General features: G+C 40.4%; 1 long non-coding RNA gene across 5 annotated transcripts in view; it reads left to right on the top strand.

Annotated features, from left to right (window-relative positions):
* The window catches only part of LOC132404435 (uncharacterized), a 41,347-nt gene that overhangs the window by 26,066 nt on the left and 1,911 nt on the right, over positions 1 to 13,370 (top strand). For all 5 annotated transcript variants that reach the window (XR_009515540.1, XR_009515539.1, XR_009515536.1 and 2 more), the window contains one exon: positions 11,564 to 11,624. This is a non-coding gene — a long non-coding RNA (uncharacterized LOC132404435). The remainder of the gene's footprint in view (positions 1 to 11,563; positions 11,625 to 13,370) is intronic.

Genomic DNA, 13,370 nt, shown 5'->3' with positions numbered 1-13,370 from the left:
ACTAGATCCCCTATTAGGGAATGAGACAAGGCAGTTGACAAAAGTTTGTGTAGGGGATCACTTTGCATGTAGTGATCATAATGCCATTAGTTTCAAGGTAATTATGGAAATAAATAGGTCTGGCCATTGGGTTGAGATTCTAAACAGGAGAAAGGCCAATTTTGATGGTATCAGAAAGGATTTGGCAAGGGACTGGCTGTTTTCTTGCAAATGTGCACATGGTAAGTAAAAGGCCTTCAAAAGAGAAATTTTGAAAAAGAGAGAGTTTGGATATTCCTGTCAGAATAAAAGCAAGGATAACATGTTTAGGGAACCTTTGTTTCCAAGAGATGTTGAGGCCCTGGCTAAGAAAAAGAAGGGGATACATAGCAGGTATAAGCAGGTAGGAACAAATGAGGTACTTGAGGAGTATAAGAAATGGAAGAGAACACTTAAGAAAGAAATCAGGAAGGGTAAAAGAAGGCATAAGGTTGTTCTAGCAGACAAGGCAAATAAGAATCCTAAGGGTTTCTATAGATATGTTAAGAGCAAAAGGATAGAAGATATCTTAAGAGCAAAGGATAGCTGGTCCTTTGGAAGATCAGAATAGTAGTCATCTATGCATGCAAACAAAAGAGATGGCGGAAATCTTATATGAGTTTTTTTCATCTGTATTTACTCAGAAGATGGACACTATCTGTAGAAGTGAGGCAAAGCAGTAGCTAGGTTAAGGACATTATACAGATTACAGAAGAGGAGATGGTCACTGACTTGAGGCAAATTAGGGAGAATAAATCCTCAGGCCCTGTCAAGACGTACCCTTCAGCCCTCACTAGTGCAGAAATTGCAGGGGCTCCAGAAAAGATACTTAAAACGTGCTTTGCCACAGTGAGGTACAGTAGGTTTGGAGGATAGCTAATGCCATTCCATTGTTTAAAAAAGCTGTAAGATTAAGACAGGAAATTATAGGCCAGTAAGCCTGACATCAGCAGTGGGAAAGCTATTGGAAGTAATTCTAAGAGATCAGATATACAGTATTAGTATTTGGATAGACAGAGACTGATTAAGGTTAGTCAACATGACTTTTTGAGTGATAGATCATTTCTAACCAATCTTATAGAGTTTTTGGGGGAAGTTATGGGGAAATTTGATGAGGACAAGACAGTGGATCAACAAATACAACACGCTTTTGGAACTCAGTGGGTCAGGCAGCATCCATGGAAACGAGCAGTCAAAGTTTCGGGCCGAGACCCTTCGTCAGGCCTGTGGGTGTTGTCTACATGGACTTTAGCAAGGCATTTGACAAGGTACCGCAAGGGAGGTTTCAAGATCATTAAGTCACTTGGCATTCAAGATGAAGTAGTAAATTGGATTAGACATGAGCTTCGTGGGAGAAGCCAGAGATTGGTGGTAGATAGCTGTCTCAGTGACTAGAGGCCTGTAACAAGTGTTGTGCCAAGGGTTTGGTGCTGCATCCATTGGTGGTTGTCATCTGTATCATTGATTTGGATGATAATGGATGACAGCAAGTCTGGGGGTAAAGAAGACAATCAAAGCTTGCAATGGGATCTGAACCATGACAGATAGAATTTAATGCAGATAGTGTAAGGTGTTGCACGTTGGGAGCATCAGCCAGAGTTGGTCTTACATAGTGAGCATCTGGGCATCAAAAAGTGTGGAAGAACAGAGGAATCTGTGAACACAGATCCATTATTCCCTGAAAGGGGTGTCACAGGTATATAGGGTCATAAAGAAAGCTTTGGGCACATTGGTCTTCATAAGTAATGTTTGAGTACAGGAGTTGAGATGTTGTGTTAAAATTGTATAAGACATTTTGAAGCCTGATTTAGAATACTGATTTTGAATACTTAGAATATTGTTTTGGTCATCTACCAACAAGAAGGATGTAAATAAGATTGAAAGAGTGCTGAGAAAATTTACAAGGGTGCTGCCAGGACTTAAGGACCTGAGTTATAGGCAAAGATTGAATAGGTTAGGACGTTATTCCCTAGAATATAGAAAATTGAGGAGAGATAGGGGTATACAAAATTGAGAGGTATAGGTAGGATAAATGCAAGCAGGCTTTATTCCACTGTGTTGGGTGAGGCAATGTCTAGTGGTCATAGTTTAAGGGTGAAAGGTGAAATGTTTAAGGAAACCATGAGGGGGATCTTCTTTACTCAGAAGGTGTCCAGAGTGTGGAATAAGCTGCCAACACAATTGGTAGATGTGTGTTTGATTTCAACACGTAAGAGAAATTTGGATAGGTAGATGGATGAGAATGGCATGGAGGGTTATTGTCCAAATACAGGACAATGGAAGTAGGCAAATTAATACTTTGACACAGACTATATGGGCCAAAGAGCCTTTTTTTGTGCTGTAGGTCTCTATGATTCAATGACTGTAATTCACTATAATTCATCTGGCAGTTTGAGAGGGAGAAGATAAAGTCAGAAGCATCAATATTACAGTGGATTGTAAAAGGAGTATAACACAAAGATGGCTGACAGGGGAAGCCAAAGACAGCATAAAAACAAAAGAGAGGCATATAATTAGCAAAAAATCTGTGGGAAGTTAGAAGATTAAGAAGCTTTAAAAGAGCTACAGAAGGCAAATAAAAAATCATGAGGAGAGAAAAGATGAAACATGAGGGTAAGGAAACCAATATAAAAGAGGAACCAAAAGTTTTCTAAATATATCAGGAGTAACATAGAGTGCAGAAATTGGACTGCTGGAAAGATAGTAACGTGGGTCAAAGAAACAGCAGTCAAAATGAACAAGTATTTTGCATCAGTTTTCACTGTGGAAGGCACTACAGTATGCCAGAAATTTGAGAGAGTCGGGGGAAGAAGTGAGTGTAGCTGATAAGGAGAAGGTACTTTAGAAGCTGAAAGATCTAAAGAGGATAAGTCACTAGAAAAGATGAACTACACGCCAGCATTCTGAAAGAGGCAGATGGAGAGATTGTACTGGCATTAGTAACAAGCTTCGACAGATCACTAGATTCTGGAATGGTAGCAGATAATGGAAAGTTGCAATTGTCACTCTACTCTTTAAGAATGGAGAGAGACAGAATAAAGGGAATTATTGGCTAGCTAGCCCGATTTCAGTGGGTGGGAATGGGTGGGAAGATGCTGGAGCCTTTTATTAAGAATGAGGTTCTGGGGTACTTGGAGACACTTGACAAAATAAGCCAACAACAGCATGGTTTCCTTAAAGGGAAATCTTGCCTGACAAATCTGTTGGAATTCTTAGAGGAAATAATGAGCAGGATAGACAAAGGAGAGTCAGTGGATGTTGTTTACTTGGACTTTCAAAAGGCCTTTGACATGGAGCTGCATATGAGGCTACTTAACAAAATAAGAACCCATGGTATTGCTAGAAAGATACAAGCACAGACAGAAAATAGGCTGACTGGCAGGAGACAAAGAGTGGGAATAAAGGGGTCCTTTTCTGGCTTCCAGTGACTAGTGTTCTGTAGGAATCAGTTTTGGGACCGCTTCTTTTCACCTTGTATGTCAATGATATAGATGACAGAATTGATGACTCTGTGGCTAAGTTTGCAAATAGTACGAGGATAAGTGGAGGGACAGGTACTGTTGGGGAAGCAGGGTGGCTACAGAGGGACTTAGACAGTTTGGGAAAATGGTTAATAAGTGACAGATGGTATATAGTGCAAAGAAGTATATGTTCATGCACTTTGGTAGAAGGAATAAAGGCATAGACTATTTTCTAAACAGGGATAAAATTCAAAAATAACAGAGGCAAAGGGACTTGGGAGTCCTTGTGCAGGATTCCCTAAAAGTTAACTTGTAGGTTGAGTCGATGGTTAGGAAGGAAAATTCAATGTTAGCAGTCATTTCAAAAGGACTCAACTATTAGAGCAAGGATGTAATGCACAGGCTTTATAAGGCAAACACAAGGAAATCTGCAGATGCTGGAAATTCAAACAGCACATACAAAATGCTGGTGGAACACAGCAGGCCAGGCAACATCTATAAGGAGAAGCACTGTCGAAAGTACTTTCAAATCTCTTACTCTCTTTCATTTCAGTTAGTCCTGATGAAGGGTCTCGGCCCGAAACGTCGACAGTGCTTCTCCCTATACATGCTGCCTGGCCTGCTGCGTTCCACCAGCATATTGTGTGTGTGGCTTTATAAGGCATTGGTTTGTATTCTGCATGAAGGTTGGTGACCAGAGTTGTTTCACAGGAATCTGTTCTGGGACCTTTCCTCTTTGTGATTCTTTATAAATGAACTGGATGAAGAAGTAGAAGGGTGGGTTAGTACGTTTGCTAATGACATAAAGATTGGGGGTGTTGTGGCTAGTCTGGAGGTTTGTCAGAGGTTACAGCGGGACATCGATAAGATGCAGAACTGGGCTGAGAAGTGGCAGGTGGACTTCCACCTAGATAAGTGTGAAGTGGATCATTTTGGTAGGTCCAATTTGAATACAGAATATAATAGAAATGGTAAGACTCCTGGCAGTATGGAGGATCTGAGAGATCTTGGGGTCCGTGTTGACAGGACACTCAAAGCTGCTGCGCAGGTTGACAGTGTTGTTAAGAAGGCGTTTGGTGTGTTCACATTCATCAACTGTGGTACTGAGTTCAAGAGCCGTGAGCTAATATTGCACCAAATAAGACCTTGATCAGCCCCACTTGGAGTACAGTGTTCAATTCTGGTCATCTCACTTCAGGAAGTATTTGGATACAATAGACAGAATGCAGAGGAGATTTACAAGGACATTGCCTGCATTGGAGGGAGTACCTTATGAGAATAGTTTGAGTGTACTTGGCCTTTTCTCCTTGGAGCAACAGAGGATGAGATGTGGTCTGATAGAGGTGTATAAGATGATAAGGGGCATTGATCATGTGGATAGCCAGAGGCTTTTTCCCAGGGCTGAAATGGCTAACATGAGGGGGCATAGTTTTAAGGTGCTTGGAAATACGTACCGAGGAGATGTCAGGGCTAAGTTTCTCACACAGGGAGTGGAGGGTGAATGGAATGCACTGCTGGTGGCGGTGGTGGAAGCAGATACAATAGGGTATTTTAAGAGCCTCTTAGATAGGTACATGGCGCTTAGAAAAATAGAGGGCTATGTGCTAGGGAAATTCTAGGCAGTCTCTAGAGTGGGTTACATGGTCGTCGCAACATTGTGGGCTGAGGGCCTGTAATGCGCTGTAAATTTCTGTGTTCTCTGTTCTATGTTCATTGGTCAAACCCCAGTCAGAGTACTATGAGCAGATTTGGGCCCCTTATATAAGAAAAAATGTTCTGGCATTGGAGAGGGTCCACAGGAGGTTCACAAGAACGATTCTGGGAATGAAAGATTCACTGTATGAGGAGCTTTTGATGTCTCTGGTCCTGTACTCACTAAAGTTTAGAAGAATGAGGGGGGGATCTCATTAAAGCCTATTCAATACTGAAAGGCCGAGATAGAGTGGATATGGAGAGGCTGTTTCCATTTGTGGGTGAGTCCGGGACCAAAGAGCACAGCCTCAGAATAGAGGGACATGCATTTAGAACAAAGCAGAGGAAGAATTCCCTTAGCCAGAAGGTGGTGAATCTGGAACTCTCTGCCACAGACGTCTGTGGAGGCCAAGTCACTGAGTATATTTAAAGTAGTGGTTGATTGGGCATCAAAGTTTACAGCAAGAAGGCAGGAGAATGGAATTGAGAGGAATAATATATCAGTAATGATGGAATGGTGGAGCAGTCTCAATGGGCCACATGCCCTAATTCTGCTTCTAATGGTCTAATAGTTGGAGACCCAGCATCAATCCATGGTGCATTTCATTAATCACAACCTTTACATGCAATATTGATCCATTTATTCTAATATTTCTGGACATTAACCAATCCACAATCCATCCATAAATACTATTTCCAATGCCACAGGTTCCAGCTTCATTGAGTAATCTCTCCTACGATACCCTACCAAAAGGTTTTTGAAAATCTAGATAAATCACATCCAGTAGTTTGCTCGTATCTGCTCTCTATGTTGTATCAATTAAAAACTCCAACTTTAAACAATTTCCTTTACTTAAAATTGTGTTGATTCTGGCCAATTATATTATGTTTTGGTGCCATTATCCAGATCAATTACACTTTCCATTCTACCACTATAAGGCTATTTGGTCTTTAGGTCCACACTTTCATAATCCCTCCAATCTTGGAAGATGAGGTTGCAATCTCAACAACTCTGCAGAAGCCATTCTAGAAACAATGGAATTTTTGAAGATTATGGATGTAGTGTTCTCGCACAGGTGTAAAAGAACTCTGAACTAAACACCAAGCATAAACCAATCAATGAGGCGATCCCAGTAAGATTAACCATTTACTGTTCACTCTTCCACATTAATGTAAGGTGAAAACTGTTGATAAAACAATACAAAATATATACAGTATTTGCTTCCTTCTTGACATCACATTTACATCATAAATACTTGCAAAAGTAAAACTACAACAACTATATTACATTAAAGTGCAACATACAGTCAGAATCTACCTACGCCATCGACTGGCTCTAAATACACTTCAACACAAACTATCCACAACTTTTTAAATAACAAAAAACATAAACTTTATCAACCGTTATTACTTTTAACAGAATCAGCGTTAACATTTTTAATTCAACATATCGATTATCTTATGAACTTACGGCGTTGCTTCACTAATGTTTCTAGTGCGTAGAAAGAAAACTTTTCTCGTGCTGATCCTGCACACATACGCCCCCTCCTTCCCGTTTCTCCAAACTGGTATTTTCCCACAAGACGCGGCAAAACCGGGTGTGACGTCATCGCATGCCGCGATATATCACAGACAATGAATTTACTTTAAACAATCTTAGCTTTAACTAGAAAACAATAACAAATGAATTACTAAAGCAAAAATATAATAAACTAAACAAATGCCTTAAAGGCAACACAATGGAATTCAAATTGAAATTGGTTTATTATTGTCGCGTGTACAAAGGATGAGCTTTATTATTGTCACGTGTACAAATAGCAACGAGCTAATGAACTATTGCACAATACCAGATCTAAAACAGCCTCTTTCCTCATAGCTTCGCTCTTTTCCCTCCACATGCAGATCCTGAAAACCATGTCTTCCATACCTCATAAATGTATCCTTTCCAAGAACTAGTCAGTAAGTAGACTAAAGTTGCCCATGCTTATTGCCTGGCATGTGTCTATTAATTCTCAGTTTACACTATAGCCAACAATACCACTACACATCAAAGGCCTGTCGACAACAACTCCAGTCAATGTCTTCTTCCTCATTCCTTCTCAGCTTCACCCAAAATCACTCTGCTTCTTGATTTTCTGAGAGAAGACACTTCATCACAACTGTCTATATCCCTTCCTTCATTATCAAGACTACTCTTCATCATTTTTCCAGTTTTTTCTAATGTGAAGTATCATGGAATATTTTATTATGGACCTTCAAAAGTCGAAGTAAAGTTATTATCAAGGTATGTACAGTATATGTCACAATATACTACCTTGAGATTCACTTCCTGGCAGGCATTTACAGGAAAATAAAGTAATTCAAAGCATATAGATAAATAAAGACAGATGTACAACCAATGTGCAAAAGAAGACAAATTGCACAAATAAAAATAATACTGAGAATATGAGTCGAGGGTTCTTGAAAGTGAGTTTGTGGGTGGTGGAATCAGTTTAGTGTTAAGGTTAGTGAAGTTATCCACACTGGTGTAGGACCCTGATGTTTGAAGAGTAGTAACTGCTCCTGAATGTGGTGATATGGGACCTAAGGCTCCTGTACCTTCTGTCCATCTGTAGTAGTCAGAAAAGAGCATGGCCTGTATAGTGTTGGTCCTTGATGATGGCTTCTGCTTTCTTCTGGCAGTGCTCCTTGTAAACGTGGTCTGTGTAGGAGAGACCTTTGCCTGCAATGGACTGGACTGTCTCCACTTTTTTCTGTTCCTGGGCATTAGAGTTTTCATGCCAGGCCATGGTCACTTGATAACCAAATGAGTGTATGGCTATTTGATCACACAAGCTATTGTGATTTTTACCACCAATTCATATATCTTGTTATGAATGGGGCATGCTTTCTGAAAAAGAGCCTTCAGTCCTGTTTAGCTACGAGATTTCCCTGCTTTGAATATAACTGGAGGTATATCCTGATTTCACAAACAGGAGAAAATCTGCAGATGCTGGAAACCCAAGCAACACACACAAAATGCTGGAAGAACTCAGCAGGCCAGGCAGCATCTATAGAGAAAAGTACAGTTGATGTTTGGGCTGAAACCCTTCGGCAGGACTGGAGATAAAAAATGAGTACATTTGAAAGGTGGGGGCAGAGGAGATAGAATCACCAGGCGGTAGGTGAAACTTACTGAGATGAAGCAAAGAGCTAGGAAGTTCACACACATCTGGTCTTACCCAATCCTTCCACCCACCACCAGGGATAGGGTCCCTCTTGTCCTCACCTACCTACCACCTCAGCAGCTTCTGTGTCCAGCACATAATTCTCTGAAACTTCCACCAGCTCCAACTGGATCCCACCACCAAACACATCTTTCCCTCCCCCCCTCCCCCACTTTCTGCTTACCACAGGGATCGCTCCCTACGTGACTCCTTTGTCCATTCGTCCCTCCCCACTGATTTCAATCCTGGAAGTTACCCTTGCAAGCTGAACAAGTGCTACACCTGCCCATACACCTCCATCCTCACTACCATTCAGGGCCCCAACACTTCACCTGTGAGTCTGTTGGGACCATATGCTGTGTTTGGTGCTCCCGGCGTGGCTTCTTGTATGTCGGTGAGACCCAGCATCTACGCTTTGTCTGCCAGAACAAGCAGAATCTCCCAGTGGCCCCGCATTTTAATTACACTTCCCATTCCCATTTCGATATGTCCATCCATGGCTTCCTCCACTGCTGTGATGAGGCCACACTTAAGTTGGAGGAACAACACCTTACTTGCTCTTTGGTAGCCTCCAACTTGATGGCATGAAAATCAATTTCTCATCCTTCCAATAATGCCTCCCCTCCCCCACTTCACCGTTTTCCATCCCCTTGTCCCTCTCTCATGTTATCTTCTTGACCGCCCATTGCCTTCCTCTGGTGCCCCTCCCCACCCCACCCCCACTTTTTTTCTTTTTTCTTTCTTCCGTGGTCTTTTGTTTCTTTCACCAATCAACTTCCCTGCTGTTTGCTTCATCCCCCCTTCCAAGTTTCACCTATTGCCTCGTGTTTCTCTCTCTCTCTTCCCCCCACCTTTCAAATCTACTCCTCAGCTTTTTTTTTCTCCAGTCCAGCCAAAGGGTTTCAGCCTGAAACATCGACTGTACTTTGTCCATAGATGCTGCCTGGCCTGCTCAGTTCCTCCAGCATTTTGTTTGTGTTGCTCGTATATCCTGAGTTTGTGCTCTTCTTTCCTAACAGACACTAACTAAAAGGAAGTAGAAGAAAAAAGAACCAGCATCCCTATACCTCTGAATATCTGAGCCAAGATTGGTCTAATCAGCCACCTCCATACCCATTGCTGTAAAATAGTTGAGAAGATATAATAAAATAAGTGATGAACAACAGTTACTGTACCATCCTGGTTTTAGAGCACATTTTTTTAAGCTCATACTCCAGCTCTTCAACTCCAAGTCAAGCTGAATTTCTAATGAAGATTTGATCACCATAAACCAACAATTGCTTCCATCATATTCCACATATTTTAGCTGAGATACATTACTTGCCTAGCTACACCATCTTAATTTAACTGTTACATAATTAAATTAATTGTGCTACGTAATTTAAAAAATATAAATGTACAGAACTGTCCTCAGTAAATTTCCTTTTGCATTACACTCTACAGATATTACACTGAGCAGACAACCCATTGGTTGATAAAACAGCCTAGATTCTTATTCCCTGTTTCCAAGAGTCAACCGGTTCCAGCTCAGAATCAGAATCAGGTCTAGTATCACTAATATATGCTGTGAAATTTGTTGTTTTGTAGCAGAAGTACAGTTCAAGACATGACAATTACTGTAGGTCACAAAAATAAAATACGCAAAAGAGGAATTGTGATGTAGTGTTACTGGGCCATTGATAACTCCAATGGAGGAGGGAAACACTGAGTGTGGGTTATCAGGCACCTGTACCTCATCTTTGATGTTGGTAATGAGAATAGGCACATTCTGGATGATGAGAGTCCTTAACTCCACCTTCTTGAGGCCCCACCTTTTGAAGATGTTCTCACTGATGGATCTGGCTAAACCTACAATCCTCTGCAGCTTCTTTCAATCCTGCACATTAGAGAGCCACCTTTCCAGATGGTGATACCATAATTAGAATGCTCTCCAGAATTTGTCTGTAGAAATTTGCTGGAGTCATTAGTGAAATACCAAATTGCCCCTACTGAAGTAAGGTTTGCCTTCTTTGTGAATGTACTTATGTGTTGGGCCCAGATTAGATCCTCAGGGATGTTGGCTTCCAGGAACCTAAAGATGTTCATCCTTCTCCCAGCTGACCCCTCAGTGAAAACTGGTCTCTGTTCTTCTGACTTAGCCTTCTTGAAGTCCACAATCAATTCCTTAATTGTGCCTACGCTGAGTGCACGTTTGTTGTTGTGACACTACCCAACCAGCTGATCTATCTCACTCCTGTATGCCTCCTCATCACCATCTGAGATTTTGCCAAAAATCGAGGTGTCACTGGTGAATTTGTTGATGGCTTTTGAGCTGTGCTTCACCACATTGTCATATCCAGTTGGTTATCTAGTTGTTTATTTATCTTTGCAAAAGTCACCCAGGCATTTTCAGAAAATCTTACAGCTAAACCAAACTATGCAAAGAAATATTTAAAATGAAATCATTGCCTGGCTGATTCAGCTCCACACTTTAAACTTGGTACTTTGTACTAAAATACCCCAGCTGGTCTTCCATTACTCCAAAGTGCTCCTTACAGAGGAAGAACCTTGAAATGGGTTAAGAACCGCTGCAATCCCAGCAGGCCTGCTATTTGAACAGTTTGTCGTGCACACATAATCAAGGCATTTGCATAATTGCAGACATCAGCATGAAGAATTAAATAATAGATGGTTCCAGAGAATTACATCCCATCAGTCATTGTCTATAGGGCAATCAAATGGTCTGGTTTCAAACTGGAAATTCAACTAACAGGTATAAATGTTTGCCTTTCAAAAGTAATTGAATTAAGGAAAATGCATCAATGTAGTGACTGAATTTACATTTATTTAACCATTACTTGAAGCTAAACAAGATTTATTAATCTTCCTGTTAAGTAGACTGAAATTTTCTTTGACTAAATGAGCAGAAAAGGCACTATCATTAATGTCACAGCCAATTACTGTCCCCAGGTGGCAAATCCATTAGCATCCACACTAATCCAGCAAAAATGAATGTTAATGGAAGTCAGAAGTACTACGTGAGAACATGACAATAATATATCACTGACCCATCTGAAATATGTTCCGATGTTCAGTACAATCATGCAACTAGACTTTGCCTGGCATTTTTATTGTGTCTTGCCATGACCTGTTATTAATTTGGTTTAAACACTTCTGTACAACACATTTTCAATTATATTTCTCTAGATTCCTCCTATGTTCGAAGGCAACCTGGAGAAAATTTCACAGGTTGGAAAGAAGACAAAAGGTAAAGAAACTGAAATGAGTGGAAGGTGATAATTACGATACTTTTGGAAGTCTGGAAAAAAAAATTAGGAGGGAGTTTTGGGCCAAGCTTATTGGTGAAAGAGGAGATAGAATTACCACCAATCAACAAGAAAGATAGCATAAGAACAATATGCATGAGGATTTGTGGCTTGAGAAAATAAATGAAGCACAGGTATAACCATTTCCTGCTGCTATATCTCCAGTAACAGAAAACAAGTGGAAGCCAGACTATGTTAAACTGAAGGAAGCAATGTGATCTTTGTGACAATTACTTTAAATTACTGAATATAAATATAGTGTTTTTATTTAATATATTCTTATTTATTTAGAGATACAGTGTAGAACAGCCCCTTCCAGCCCAATGAGGCACACTGCCCAGCAACCCACTTACTTAATCCTAGCCTAATGACAAGACAATTCACAATGTCCAATTAAACTCCTAACTAGTCTGCCTCTGGAATGTGGGAGAAAACCAGAACACCCGGAGAAAACCCACACATTCATAGGGAAGATGTACAAATTCCTTACAAATAGCGTAGGAAATGAACTCTGAAACCTGATGCTCTGAGTTTATATTCTGCTTTGTGTTGTATTCATGATTCCACCAGCTAAAGTTAAATATAAAAAGATCCAAAACAAGTAGTAGGTTCCATTGCATATTTGCTCGTCTGACTCTCTTCTTCAAATTTAAAAGCAAAAATGAGAATCAAAGTCAGAATCAGGTTTAATATCACCGGCATATTTCATTAAATTTGTTAACTTAGCAGCAGCAGGAAAATGCAATATATGAAAATACAGAAAAATAAATCAATAAATTGATTACTTCTTGAGTAATATATTAATAGTAATCAACTACTTTAATGTATATATACACATATTAAATAGTAAAATTAAAAATAGTGTAAAACCAAAAATAATAAAAGTGAGATAGTGTTCATGGGTTCAATGTCTATTTAGAACCCCTAAGGCAGAGGGAAAAAAAGCTGTTCCTGAATTTAGGCTTCTGTGTCTCCTTCCTGATAGTAACAAAGAGAAGAGGACATGTCCTGGGTGATGGGTGTCCTTAATAATGGTCACTGCCTTTCTGAGGTACTGCTCCTTAAAGAGTATCCAAGATGGAGCTGACTAATTTTTCAACCTGCTGTAGTTTCTTTCTTTTGATGTTGTGCATTAGCCACCTCCCCCACAATACCAGATAGCAATGCAGCCTGCCAGAATGCTCTCCACAGTACATCTATAGAAGTTTTCAAGTGTTTTAGGTGACAAAACAAATGCCCTCAAATTCCTAATGAAATATAGCCAAAGTCTTGCCTTCTTTATTGCTGCATCAATATGCTGGGACCAGGTTAGATCCTCAGATATCTTGATACCCAGGAACTTGAAATTTCTCTCTCTCTCCATTTCTACTCCCTCTATGAGGATTAGTTCATGTTCCTTTGTCCTACCCTTCCTGAAGTCCATAATCAGCTCTTTCATCTTACTGATGTTGAGTACAAGGCTCTTGCTGCGACACCACTCAACTAGCTGGTATATCTCACTCCTGTACACCTTCTTGACTCCATCTGAAATTCTGCCAACGATGATTGCATCATCAGCAAATTTATAGATAGTATTTGAGCTACGTCTAGCCACACAGTCATGTGTTTATAGAGAGTAGAGCAGTGGCCCTGAGATGAGCTATCATTGATTATCAGTGAGGTGGAGATGTTATCACCAGTCCACACAG

Source organism: Hypanus sabinus, chromosome 14, assembly GCF_030144855.1.
Source record: "Hypanus sabinus isolate sHypSab1 chromosome 14, sHypSab1.hap1, whole genome shotgun sequence".
Classification (NCBI taxonomy): Eukaryota; Metazoa; Chordata; class Chondrichthyes; order Myliobatiformes; family Dasyatidae; genus Hypanus; species Hypanus sabinus.
The sequence above is the reverse complement of the archived record's forward strand: the minus strand, read 5'-3'. Positions and strand labels throughout refer to the sequence as shown.